The 12972-nt window shown below is 46.4% G+C and overlaps 1 protein-coding gene across 2 annotated transcripts in view; it reads right to left on the reverse strand.

Moving 5' to 3' along the window:
* The window catches only part of CGNL1 (cingulin like 1), a 73159-nt gene that overhangs the window by 42137 nt on the left and 18050 nt on the right, over positions 1–12972 (reverse strand). The gene's annotated exons all lie outside the window — the stretch shown is intronic.

Here is a 12972-nt window from a genome sequence, read left to right on the forward strand (position 1 = left end):
AAAGTCCCCTCAGATGCCCTAGGCCCAGATCCTCTTCCTAGCTTCCAAACGCCCCACTTCCTTCCCTCTTCATGAAGAAGCAAGCCCAAACCAAACCATAACAGAGAGTCCACTCATGTTTCCAAGCTGAAAGCTCCTTCCCTAAGTCAGATAATACTGCCTTCACCAACCTAGCTTTAGCCCATCAACTTTACGTATGATGAAAAGTTTAACCATTCACACGTGCAAACCTGCTGCACTTCTCAAGCAATACAAGCCCGAAAGAAGGATCCCACTTCCTGCTGGATGTGCACTTAACAGCCTTATTCCATTTTGCCACGAACACATTCTAGAGCTCCATGAACAGAAGTTGGCTGCTCCGCTTCTTCCAGTTGGTGACCTCCTAACTCTGCATCCCAAGCCAGACAGGAGTGTCAGCTGGCCATGAAAGTAAGGCTGTAGCAACTATGTGTGGCACAAAATGGTAAAAGGCCCTTCCTGCGGCCAATGTGCTTCAGTGGCACCCATGCATGCCTCACTTCTTGGCACTTGATCAAAGACCATCTTGGGGCAAGAGTCGCCAAAGGGCAACTCAACATTTTGCCCATATCTGACTTCAGAAGGTTGAGGAACCATGGACTGACACAGCAGCTGCTTGCCAACAGTCGTCATTGAGAAGAACATGTGGCCATGCTCAGAGCGCTCAGAGCTGAACACGCCAAGCTGCAGCATCATGTAGCTGTAGAATGAAGAGTAGAAACTCAAAAATGTCAAGCAAGGCACAGGAAAACACAGGTGGACAACGAACAACTGCAGGAAATGACTTTTGCTGTTCCCAACCTTCATTTCTCGGTTCCCCAGAACTTCCCCACACTTCCAGCTTCCCTTTGTTTGTTCTGCACAATCGCATCTCCCACCAGATCTCCAGCTTCCAGGTATTATGAGAGAAGACAACCCGGAAACTGTGCCTCCAATCTAATCGCAGTCAGGCAGATCCAGCACCCTTGGATATCAGCAAAGTGTTCTGTCCATTTCGACAGATTTTGAAGCAAGATTGTAAAAGAAGAAACAATGTATAATTTATATTGGCTGGGTAAGGGGGGTGACATCATAATACTATTAAAGTGACAGCCAGCAAGGCCAGAATAAAGAGAATTCTCCATTTCAAACATTTTAAAGCAACACCTATCCTGAACCTTCAGCATCTGATTAATATAAAATAAAAAATTCCTTCCAGTAGCACCTTAGAGACCAACTAAGTTTGTTCTTGGTATGAGCTTTCGTGTGCATGCATGCACACGAAAGCTCATACCAAGAACAAACTTAGTTGGTCTCTAAGGTGCTACTGGAAGGAATTTTTTATTTTATTTTAACTATGGCAGACCAACACAGCTACCTACTTGTAACTGCATCTAATTAATGCTACAGATCAAAGTGAGCTCTTCCTATGAAAGTCAATGCCAATGCTATGGTAAGGTTGCAACTCAATTCACACTCACCTGAGCATAAGACTTAAGTAAACATGCCCACATTGGATTTGATATCCCGTTTTTCACTACCCGAAGGAGTCTCAAAGCGGATAACATTCTCCTTTCCCTTCCTCCCCCACAACAAACACTCTGTGAGGTGAGTGGGGCTGAGAGACTTCAGAGAGAAGCGTGACTAGCCCAAGGTCACCCAGCAGCTGCATGTGGAGGAGCGGAGACGCGAACCCAGTTCACCAGATTACGAGTCCACTGCTCTTAACCACTACACCACACTGGCTCTCATTGGGCAAAAGATTCCTGCATTGTTGGACTAGTTGACCCTCATGGTCCCTTCCAACTCTATGAGTCTATGAGTCTGTGAATATGATTGTGTCATGAAACTGTTATTCTTTAAGGTTCTAGCAATGGCTTTTATTGCAACAGAAATAATCATCTTCTTGAATCTGTCCAGTGAGACACTGCAGGGAGATTTTGAATCTGTTTGGGAGTGGTTTTCCCCACCTCCGACCTTCTTTTATTACACACAACACAGGCACACAAGCATTGGCATCTGTATCAAATCTTTTTAACGCCGAAAACTGAATTAGGAGCCTGAGCTTTTCATCCAATGGCGGCGGAGTTTTCCTTTTTTAAAACATGGCTTTCTGTTTTAATTTGCCCTTTTCATTCATCACACTAAACTTCAGTAATGTGTTAATTTAGATGATACATTTATTGTTCAGTGTGCTGATGCTTTTAAAATAGTTTGGCAAATAAAATAGAGGTATAACAATATCAATTTTGAGCGGTGAGAGCATAAAGTAGACAAATTATTGTGCACTGTGTTGTGTTGTAAATCTTGAGGGCATGCCTAACGCAGATTAATGTACAGTTCTTAAGTTATCTACGGCTGCAGTTTTATTGACATGGACCTCTTCCAATCAGATACAAACAGGCACAGCCACTTTGTATGGTCCCATCAAATAATAAAAAGATAGGAACAGTGGTTGGACTCGGTTCAATTTTACACTGGCTCACGTACTGTTTTCTTAACAATCACATCCTAAAGTGGAGAGCACGAAGCTGTTACACCAGGGACATCTTCAGGATCAAAGAATTTTTTCCAAGCCCAATAGCATCTGGTCCAAATAATGTATCACATTCCAGCTATTAATATAGCCAGTCTTGTCAGAAATGAAACAGAAACCATTAATCTCTTAGGAAGGTGCAGCAAATGTTCTTCAAATGCACAAAACATATCTGGGGCTTGTTCAAGAAAATAACTGCCTCTGCACAGGATTCTGCAGCCAAACAAAGCTTCTCTCTTCCTTGGAATTATTTTGACATTCCAGAAACCTGTCCACTTTGCAAAACAGATATATCATCACTGGGAACCAGGAGCAGACTTTGGTAATCTTTCATAATGGCGCCCTGTGCGAAGCCAAAATTTGGTGCCCCCAAATGGATCTTTTCTATTATGGGTCTTCTCAATTTTGTGCCCCCCACAGCTTGGCACATCGGGGGGGGGGCTGCCCGTACCACCCTAAATTTGGCATTGCAGCAACATTGCAGCTGATCGGCAGGCGCCAGCTTACTCCTCATAAATTAGTTGGAACAAATTGCTTCCTCTACTGTCAGTAATGAGCCTTGAACACTTCGGAGGCCAATAATGCAACTCCCAGGATCTTCTGGCACGAAAGACAGTCAGCTGCAATTTAGGAAGTGGGGGGGCAAGAAACACTTTTGATGTTCTCTGCCTAGCAGGACAACACATCCACTGTTTCATACTATGCCAAATTTGACGGAGGGGAAAAAAAAAACCTTTCACCTGGAAAGTCTGAATTCAGGCCAAGGAAGTCACAGGCTGGCTTTTTGTAAACTGATTGTATTTGATGCAGCAGCTGGGTTTTGTAAATGTTTGAGAAGGTGGCACCCTCCAACTAGTGAGAGGGGAGGGCAGAGCAATGGCCTGGAACCAGTTTTTTTGCATCTCAAATTTAAAGAGAGGCAGGCAAAGAGTGGAGCGTTCTGCTGGAGCTGACTAGAAACCGGTACAAGCTTAGGGGCTCCGGGAATCGAATGCAGGCTTGGGGGCTGTGGAAATGATATCTTTTGCAAGCTTACTAGCTGTAAATAATACAAAGACACTTCAGTTTCCACTGTTCTCTCGGCGCCAAAGAAAACAAAACCCTGGACTTCTCACCACTCAGGAAATGAGGGAACTCATAACAATCCAAAACAGGTGGATGTAGCAAGATCTAAAGCAGGGCAGGGAGACCTTTTTCAGCACAAAGGCCACATTGGCAGCCTTTTAGGAGCGACACGCCCAGTGGTGTGTGGAGCTAGAGGGAGAAGCGGGTGCAGCAACAGATATTGCCCATTTCTTTCCAGGAAAATCGGAGCGTTTCCACATGCGGATGGCCACATCCCTCCATCCAGGTAAGCACCAGGCACAATCACAGTGCGAAGAAACATTCTATCCAGACAAAAGCGCTTGAGGAGGATGCAGAGAAGCCCTACGCAGAGGTGTGGCAATGAGCATAACTCTGAGGGCCAGACAGAGAGGTCTGGAGGGCCACATCCAAGGTTCCTCTCGCCCTCTGATCAAACGCCTGCATTTCTCCACATGAACCTCATTGGCAATTAAGATTTCCCTCAGAGGTTTCTCCAGGTGCTTAGAGGTCTGCCAGGTGGGAAACTGGAGAAGGCCTGCCATGACACTCCCTCCCTTGGTCTGTCCACCTGGCACCTTTTTTGTTAAGGAGCCAAGCTAAGGCTATACCAACATTCCCTACCTAATTTGGTACCTTCCAGATATTCTGGACTATGACTCCCATCTACCCCAACCCAGTGCAGTCCAAAACATCTGGAGGGCTCCAGGTTGGGGGAAGCTGCTCTGTACTGCTCTCTAAGCCACACATTGGCATCCCATTGGCCCCATAAGTGTATTCATTCTCTGCTATTGTGACTCGAGTTTATGCCAGCTTCTGGTATATTTTACTGATTCTGCTGGTGCTCTTGCATTTTAATCATATTATTAGCAACAATATTTGGATATTTCAACAATTAGAAAATGAATTATTATTCTTTTTTACTAACCATATTTGAAGAAAACTGGATATAAATCCATAAATAAACTAAAAAGATTGATACTCTGAGGTGCAGAATGTATTCTACTAGTTCTGGAGACACTTTGAATAACCAGTAACTGGCACTGACTTGCATTATGGCCAAAAGGTATCATATTTTAATCCCTGAATCTAGCAAGGAAGTACTGTCTCTGGCTCATCTTCCAAACAGAAAGAACTTCCTTTCTCCCCAGGTCAGTCGAGGCACTACATCAGTCAGGCCGACCCAAACCAACCCAGCTACTACTTTGCTGGCTGGAAAACTGCAGGCCAGAAGGAACATCACACACTGGTTGCACTTTTGCTCCTGGGACTGCTTATATGTAGAAATAACTTGTGCAAGATGGAGCATTTAAGTAGCTCTTAAAAATCTGTTTTATCAGCTGCTCGCTTGGGATCAGCTGTGTCAGAATCAGCATTCAAATCCAATTTTCTCAAGTACTGAAACCCAGCTGCCTGCAAATGTTTCAGAGGCCCTGATGCAGGCAGCCAACATCTTAAAAAGAGAGGGAGGGAGGGTGCAGTTACAGTTCTTCCCTTACATTTTTCTACCTGACTGAATGGATTTAGAAAAAGGAGAGAGAGAGAAAATCCATTGCTGTCCCAAAAGCAAAGAACAAAAATAGGCTACTGGGGGGGAGCTTCTTAGGCAAAGTTTCATCTGCTTCGTACAGTACTTCTGGGGAGATGTATTTGGGGGAAAGAGAACCACAGAGGAGAGTGGGGAACAGGATGGTGCAGAATGAGATCCCCTGGCCGGTCCATTTATGTGATTCACTGTCATAAATCATGGAGATGGCTGGAAGGGAAGGAGATGGGGACAGCCCAAGAGGTTTTGCCACTGCAGGCAGAATGCCCCACAGCCCCTGTCCCTGATGCCCCCACCCCCGCAGATCCAGGCCCCCTCCTTTGCACTCATCCCTGCCATCGCAACTGGACTACAGCTGTGTCCAGACTGCTGCCAGAAGGCAGCACTGAGGGTGCGGCAGCAGCAGCGAGGGGAATGGTGCTGTGCCAGCAGCATGGGAGAAGAAGCCATGCTCCAAAGGAAACATCAGTTGCCCCAGATCTGCACCTGCCCTGCCTTTCTTTCCTTTTTCCTCTCCAGGGCTCAACTCTACTGCAGAACCTGAACCTGGGACCTGATGGCCACCAAAGCAGGGGTGTAGCCAGTGTGGTGTAGTGGTTAAGAGCGGTAGACTCGTAATCTGGGGAACCGGGTTCGTGTCTCCACTCCTCCACATCCAGCTGCTGGGTGACTTTGGGCTAGTCACACTTCTTGGAAGTCTCTCAGCCCCACTCACCTCACAGAGTGTTTGTTGTGGGGGAGGAAGGGAAAGGAGAATGTTAGCCGCTTTGAGACTCCTTCAGGTAGTAAAAAGCGGGATATCAAATCCAAACTCTTCTTCTTCTTCTTCCCCACCACCACCACAGCTCTGGTGGGAACTGCAGCCTGGGACACCTCTTTCCACTGAGAGGCTAGAGCAGGTCAGGGGCTGCTCCTCCTGAACGCCCAGATAAGTTCCCAGGTTGGGCCTGTTGAACATGGGAGATTCTGTTACCAGAGACAACTTGACACATTCTGATGCCTCCTTCAGGGCATCAGAAAAATGAAACAACTGGACAGTTTGCAGCTTTTTTAATGGGGCAAGCAAACCACTTCGCCCTGGAGACTCCAGATGTGTCCTGCCTTTGCCCCATGCTGCCCAGACTCTGTCTCCACTTGCAGACTTCCAACATAGCAGGAGCCATCGCCAAGCGCCAGGAGGCATTTTTATTCAACATACATTTCTTTTTTCTGGTCTGCATACGTACAAATATCTCGCTGCCACCTTCCAAAATGACAAGAGGCAATGGTACTTCAAGCAGCACTCCAAAAAGGCCACCAAAGTGACGTTCTAAGCCCATCGCCTGGCCATACCAGTTTCCTCACGGCCGCCTCTCCTCTGGCCCTGTGGCGACCAACCAGTGTTGGATTTCCTCCGGGACTGAAAATTATTTTATTTATCCTTCCCTTTTAAAATAGGAAACACTTCAGAACAAGCAGTCTTTGGCAGGCAACTATGGGGAGGGGTGTGTGCCGGGGTACTCATATTCCAGGTCCGGCTGTTTGATGAGGGAGACAGAGAAACCGAGGAACTGAAGTGTCATATCAGATCACAGAAACAGGAAAATGGACCACAAGGTTCGTAAGTACTGTACAGGCGGAATGAGGATAGAGTAGACGGCCAATTCATGCTCACTTCTCCAGCGTCAAAGGCCAAAAAAAAGAGAGAACCTGGCAAGATCCATTTGTATTTCTGCCAAAATGGCTCCCACCAAAAGGCGCTCAAGGGGCCCCTTCAGAAATGGAGACTGGCTATTAACAATTATTAATCGCTAGCATATGAAGTTGCTGCCCTATACTCAGAGCAACACTATTCGTTCCATGGCAGATGTGCCTCTAAAGGGGGTGAGGGTGTCCCTCATGAAATGCAGCTGTGAGAGGCTGTCATTTCAAATAGATGAGCGGGGGGCTAATAACTGATTTTCCAGTCAAAATTGCCTTTCCAAAATACTTTGCTGCCACTTGGGGTGGGGAAAGATGGACAGGGAGGGCAGTTTTCATCAGGAAAAAAATGGGCTGTGTGGGAAGGGTTAAGGAGCCCTCCCCCTTTAATAGAGTCATAGCCACTTGTGGCTTCTTTTCCTTGAAAGAATCATCCTCTTACCAGCTAACTATGGATCTGAAGGGCACCAAATCAATGTTTGGAGGGTTTTGGATATAGTTTTCAAAGAGCTCCAAGGAACTGCACAGGACTCCATTCCTCACAGCCACTGAGGTTACCATGCCTCCCCTGCAAAGACAGAATGCCACACTTGGGATAGTTAACTATCCCTAAATATAGCAAGACTTCCTGTTTGGAAAGGTTTAATGTTCTCCCTTCCAACTTACTAGAAGGAAGATACAGCAAAGCCCCAATGAACAACAGATGTTGCCGTTGTAACAGCACTGAGGTGTCCATCTTCCATGTCCTTTTCTACTGTTCTTCTGTTAGGAAGACCTAACAAATCCCACTATACAGTCCCTCCCAGGCCAATCTTCCGAGTCTATTAATGAGAGAGTTTAGCATTATATACCTGTGATTTACAGTTGTATCCATGTGCATTTTCATTAGTATTGTTGTCAATTGTTATACAACAACAACAACAACAACAACAACAATAATAATAATATATTTATACCCCGACCATCTGGCTGGGTTTCCCCAGCCACTCTGGGCAGCTTCCAACAAAATGTTAAAATACAATAATCTATTAAACATTAAAAGCTTCCCTAAACAGGGCTGCTTTCAGATGTCTCCTAAAAGTCTGGTAGTTGGTTTTCTCTTTGACATCTGATGGGAGGGTGTTCCACAGGGCAGGTGCCACTACCGAGAAGGCCCTCTGCCTGGTTCCCTGTAACTTGGCTTCTCGCACTGAGGGAACCGCCAGAAGGCCCTCGGCACTGGACCTCAGTGTCTGGGCAGAACGATGGGAGTGGCATTTTAATGGTACAATAAAGAGATGATTATTCATTAGAACAAAATAAAAAATAAAAAATTCCTTCCAGTAGCACCTTAGAGACCAACTAAGTTTGTTCTTGGTATGAGCTTTCGTGTGCATGCACACTTCTTCAGAATATCTGAATAAGTATCTGAAGAATTGTGCATGCACACGAAAGCTCATACCAAGAACAAACTTAGTTGGTCTCTAAGGTGCTACTGGAAGGTTGTTGGGTTTTTTTGTTTTTACTATGGCAGACCAACACGGCTACCTACCTGTAACTATTCATTAGAAGAAACTCATGGGCTCTGGGAGACCATGTGTCTTCTGTAGAATTTCCAGCTTGACTCTGGCCAGCACTGAGCTTGAGGCAATTTATGTCAAATCCACCCTGTACCAGACCCCACAGAAAATTGCCACATCCTGTACTTGTTGCTGAGCCCTGCCCAGGTTCCTCCCACACAGAGGCTTGCACTGCACTCCCAGGAATGTGATCTGTTCTCTCTGCAAATGAACTTCAATCGCATTCTGATATTTCGCAACTTAGGCAAGCAGGTCTTTCCGCGCAGCAGGTCAGACTGGAGAGGCAGCCGGCACCACACTCAAGCTTCTCCAGAGCAATTCTGAAATGACTGTGGAGTCCAACCCACCCCTAAAGGGAACCTAAATGCAAAACAAGAAATGCACTATCAGCTCTGCGGCCAGTGATCAAAGAGCTACACGCTGAAGACATCCACTTCAGCACTGCCTAAATTGTTTGCATTTTCCTGGACTCACTGGCTGCAGCCTCAAGTAGCTCCCACCCAAAGAAACTTTGGCTCCTGTTTTCACTCTGGTCATCAGCTCTTGGGGAAGGGGCATAGCTTAGCAGTAGAGCATCTGCTTTGCATGCAAAAGGTCTCAAGTTCAATCCCTGACATGGCATCCCTGGGCAGAGCCGGGGAGAAGAATCCTGCCTGAAACCCTGGGGAGCCACTCCCAGCTTGTTAGCTTAGGCAGCACTGAACTAGCTGGGCCAGTGGTCTGACTCAGTGTCAGGCAGCTCCTATACTTCTAACACTGGGGCCTACCTGGCTGGTCCCCTGAGCCTGCCCTGTCTTCAGCCCTTGCCTCCTTCTGTGACATGAACTGGCAGGACACAGAGGAAGGGGAACAGGAAGGATCCTGGCAAGGGCTGTAGCCACGACTGGTGCACACCAAGGCAAACAGAAGATGGGGAAGGGGAACTTGGGGATTTAGGAGGTACACACATGACATGGCGAGGGGGCAGCTGACAGTTCGCAGGAGCCAGGGGAGGGGGAACATGTCAGCAAAACCAGAGACAGCCCCGTCTCCACAGACATGGCGGGCTCTGAGGCGTTGGGAACAGTGCGAAGGGCACTCTAGGAAACTGAGGCAGGCAAGGGAACACAGCCCAGCTCATTAGCTGACCAGGCGGGGAATCATAGGGATCAGTAGGTCTCTGGGAGAAAGTTTGTGGTAACGCAGCTGGATTAGGCTCAGGGCAGGTGAGAATCACATGCCTTGTCAAGTGCAGAGAAACAGTTGCTCAGCTAGAGCAAACCCAGATGTGTCAAAATTGGAAGGATAAAAAGGAAGCAAGGCAGAGAATCTGTGTCTGCACAACTTTCCACGTTGATGAACTGCTTCAGAAACTCCACTGGAATGTGACTTCGGGACTGACCACAGGTTTTCTGACCCAGGATCTGCTGCAGAGGTGGGAAACTGGCCTAACTGTTTGACTTTGGACTTGGCCTGGTCTTTGACCTCTTGGACTGCCTGACTAGTCTCTAGCGCAGGGGTCAGCAACCTTTTTTCAGCTGTGGGCCGGTCCATCGTCCCTCAGACTATGTGGTGGGCCGGACTATTTTTTTTTGGGGGGGGGGGAATGAACAAATTCCTGTGCCCCACAAATAACCCAGAGATACATTTTAAATAAAAGGACACATTCTACACATGTAAAAACACACTGATTCCCAGACCATCCGCGGGCCAGATTGAGAAGGCGATTGGGCCACATCTGGCCCACGGGCCTTAGGTTGCCTACCCCTGCTCTAGCGTTTCCCTTGGGAACTATGCACACCAGTGGGACTTACCTCCATGTTTTTTGTTTGTTTGTTCAGGGCATTCTGCTTCTAAGTTCCTTTCCCCCTCAAACCTGTTGTCTAGCCCAGTTCAAGCAATCTGGTTCACCCTTTGCATATGCTCCCCATCCTTGCACTGTCCCTTCCTGTCATGCTGTGATAAGTCAGGAAGTCTTCAATTAACCATAGTTTCCCATTAAACCAGAACCTAGCAAATGCTTGCCATGTTCGGAAGACATGTTACTTCAAACCATGGACTGAGGTCTTGGCTTGGTCTGAGTCTAATATGGTTTTCCATTTTGGAATGAGCAGGAAACGAAGCTTAACTAAAAACTTCCAGGCTTAATCACAGCACACTGAGGAGGGGGAGAGACTGCATGTGCAGGCACAAAGCTCGTTCATTGTTTGAGTTCACTAAGTTAAAATATGGCTGTCCAAAGTTGGTCTCTTTCTGGCCCATCTCATCTGCTTCCTTTTCCCCAGGTAGCCAGGCTGATTTCTCTAGTCCAGCCTCCATTGTGGTAAAGCTCTCCCAGAATTTCAAAAAATGCAAACATGGCTGGACTCAAAAAACAAAAGCAAAAAACCCAATTCTAGTGAATATAGAAACAACCTTGCCAGTTCACCAACATACAATTTCCACAGTAATCTTATAATGGTTATTTATATTGAATCCTGATATAATTACTATGTTGGTTCACAAGAAAACTTCACCACAGTCTCACAATCCTAGCTCTCACGGCCCCTAAAAGCAAAGGAACATTTTCTTCCTGCAGTTCTGAATTAATTCACTATGCCACAGGATGTAAGGATGGCTACAAGCTTAGATTGAGTTTTGTTGTTTGTTTGTTTGTTTGTTTGTTTAGAAAAAGGAGTAGACCAATTAACACAAGAGAAGAGGTCCACTAATGGCTACTAGATTCTTGGGTACTAAATCTTAGCAGGTTAGTTGTAAATTTGGCATTCAGAAGTTCACCATAGGAAAATCCAAAAATGATTTGCTGATCCGTTACTGTGCCCCACCAAAGAGGAGCAGTATGCAACACAATACCCAGTTTACTGGAATCAGCTTGACTATCCACTTTCCTTGAGTCAGTTTGTCCTTACTTCATAGATTCAACTTTCTAAAACACATTCGGCTTTAGCAACTCCAGCCAGTTGAAATACAACCTCTAGCTTTGAGTTAGAAGTGAAAGCAATCTTGCAAAGAAGGGTTATCATTTTTAATGGCTAGCGTGAAGTAGGAACTTCTTCTTGCGAGCCACTTCAATGTTAACACTTCAAAGAAAAGAAGGGAAGCATCTCTGCTTATTTTCCTCATTCTCTTTCCTCTATGCTAATATGGCACAGACACAGTGAAACCCGAAAGCTTCAGTATCAGCTAATTCACTTGGCCACAGCTGCACCTGCTCTGAAAAAGGTCCCAGAATTGCACAAACCCACATTCAACTCCATTACTGAATCTCAAGAGGCTAGCAATGTCTGTTTGAAGTCGCTGCTCTTGAGGGAGTAGACACAATTCGCTATCCCTGAACCTGAACAGGTCCCATTCAGACCCAGCAGGAGGAAATGTCTATATAGAAATGCCCATCATTGGTGTCTGCATGAGTCTCACATTTGGAATGTCAGGTATGAGCCATTTTGGCACTGGATTCCAGATTCTGAGGACAGGAGAGGCAGCCTAGTGGACACTGGCAGCAGAACCAAGTACAAGAACCATCCATCTTCCTCTGGGGGGGAAATGAACAAGCTCGACAAACTACCCAAATGAGAATCTCAGGTCCAAAGAGCAATGCTCCTTTCACAAAAGAGGTCCGATTGCCATGTTAGAGGCCAGGACTCCCTTCCGGACTCTGCTGCGAAGCAACACGATGCAGCCCATGGACTTTGTACCTGTAACCATCCTTGTCTCTCCTCCAGGAAAACAGAGAGCCCTTGAGCCAGAAAAGCTAAAGCTAGGCTAAGGAAAGACAGCAGGCAGGTAGATATTAATTCATACATTATCACTTCTTAAGTATTAACATTCCATTTGTGGAATGCCATCCCAGGGGAGACACGCCTGACACCCGGGTTACTCAGTTTCTGGCACCAGTTTAAGCTTCTCATTTGCCTAAGCATTGTTGGGATGGTTTTAATTAGACTGCAAATAGCTGATTTGGGAGCTGAAAGGGTTTGATCAGCTGTTTTGCTGTCTATAGTATTGATTTTTACACCATGTGTCTTTTAGATGGTTTTTATCATTACCCACTCCTGCCAACCTAGCAGTTTGAAAGCATGTCAAGCGCAAGTAGATAAATAGGTACCACTCCGGCGGGAAGGTAAACGGCATTTCCGTGCGCTGCTCTGGTTCGCTAGAAGCGGCTTAGTCATGCTGACCACATGACCCGGAAGCTGTACGCCGGCTCCCTCGGCCAATAAAGCGAGATGAGCGCTGCAACCCCAGAGTCGTCCACGACCGGACCTAATGGTCAGGGGTCCCTTTACCTCTATCATTACCCACATTGAGAATAAGTGTCCAAAATAACATTATTTAAAGGGCAGGCAATTTGTTTTTATAAGAAGCCAGCAGTGAGTCTGCCTTACCACCAGCCCAGTCCATACTGGCTGCCAGGAACGCTTCAAGGAGCCACGTCTTTCCCAGTCCTGGCCCTAGAGCGCCTGACTCCAGCTGGGGCCAAGAGACCTGCTGGCTAAGGTGCAGCTGATTGTTTCAATAATAATTATCATAATGTTATTATTTATACCCCACACATCTGGCAGGGTTTCCCCAGCCACTCAAATCAAAGTTCC

Source organism: Lacerta agilis, chromosome 13, assembly GCF_009819535.1.
Source record: "Lacerta agilis isolate rLacAgi1 chromosome 13, rLacAgi1.pri, whole genome shotgun sequence".
In the NCBI taxonomy this organism is placed as follows: Eukaryota; Metazoa; Chordata; class Lepidosauria; order Squamata; family Lacertidae; genus Lacerta; species Lacerta agilis.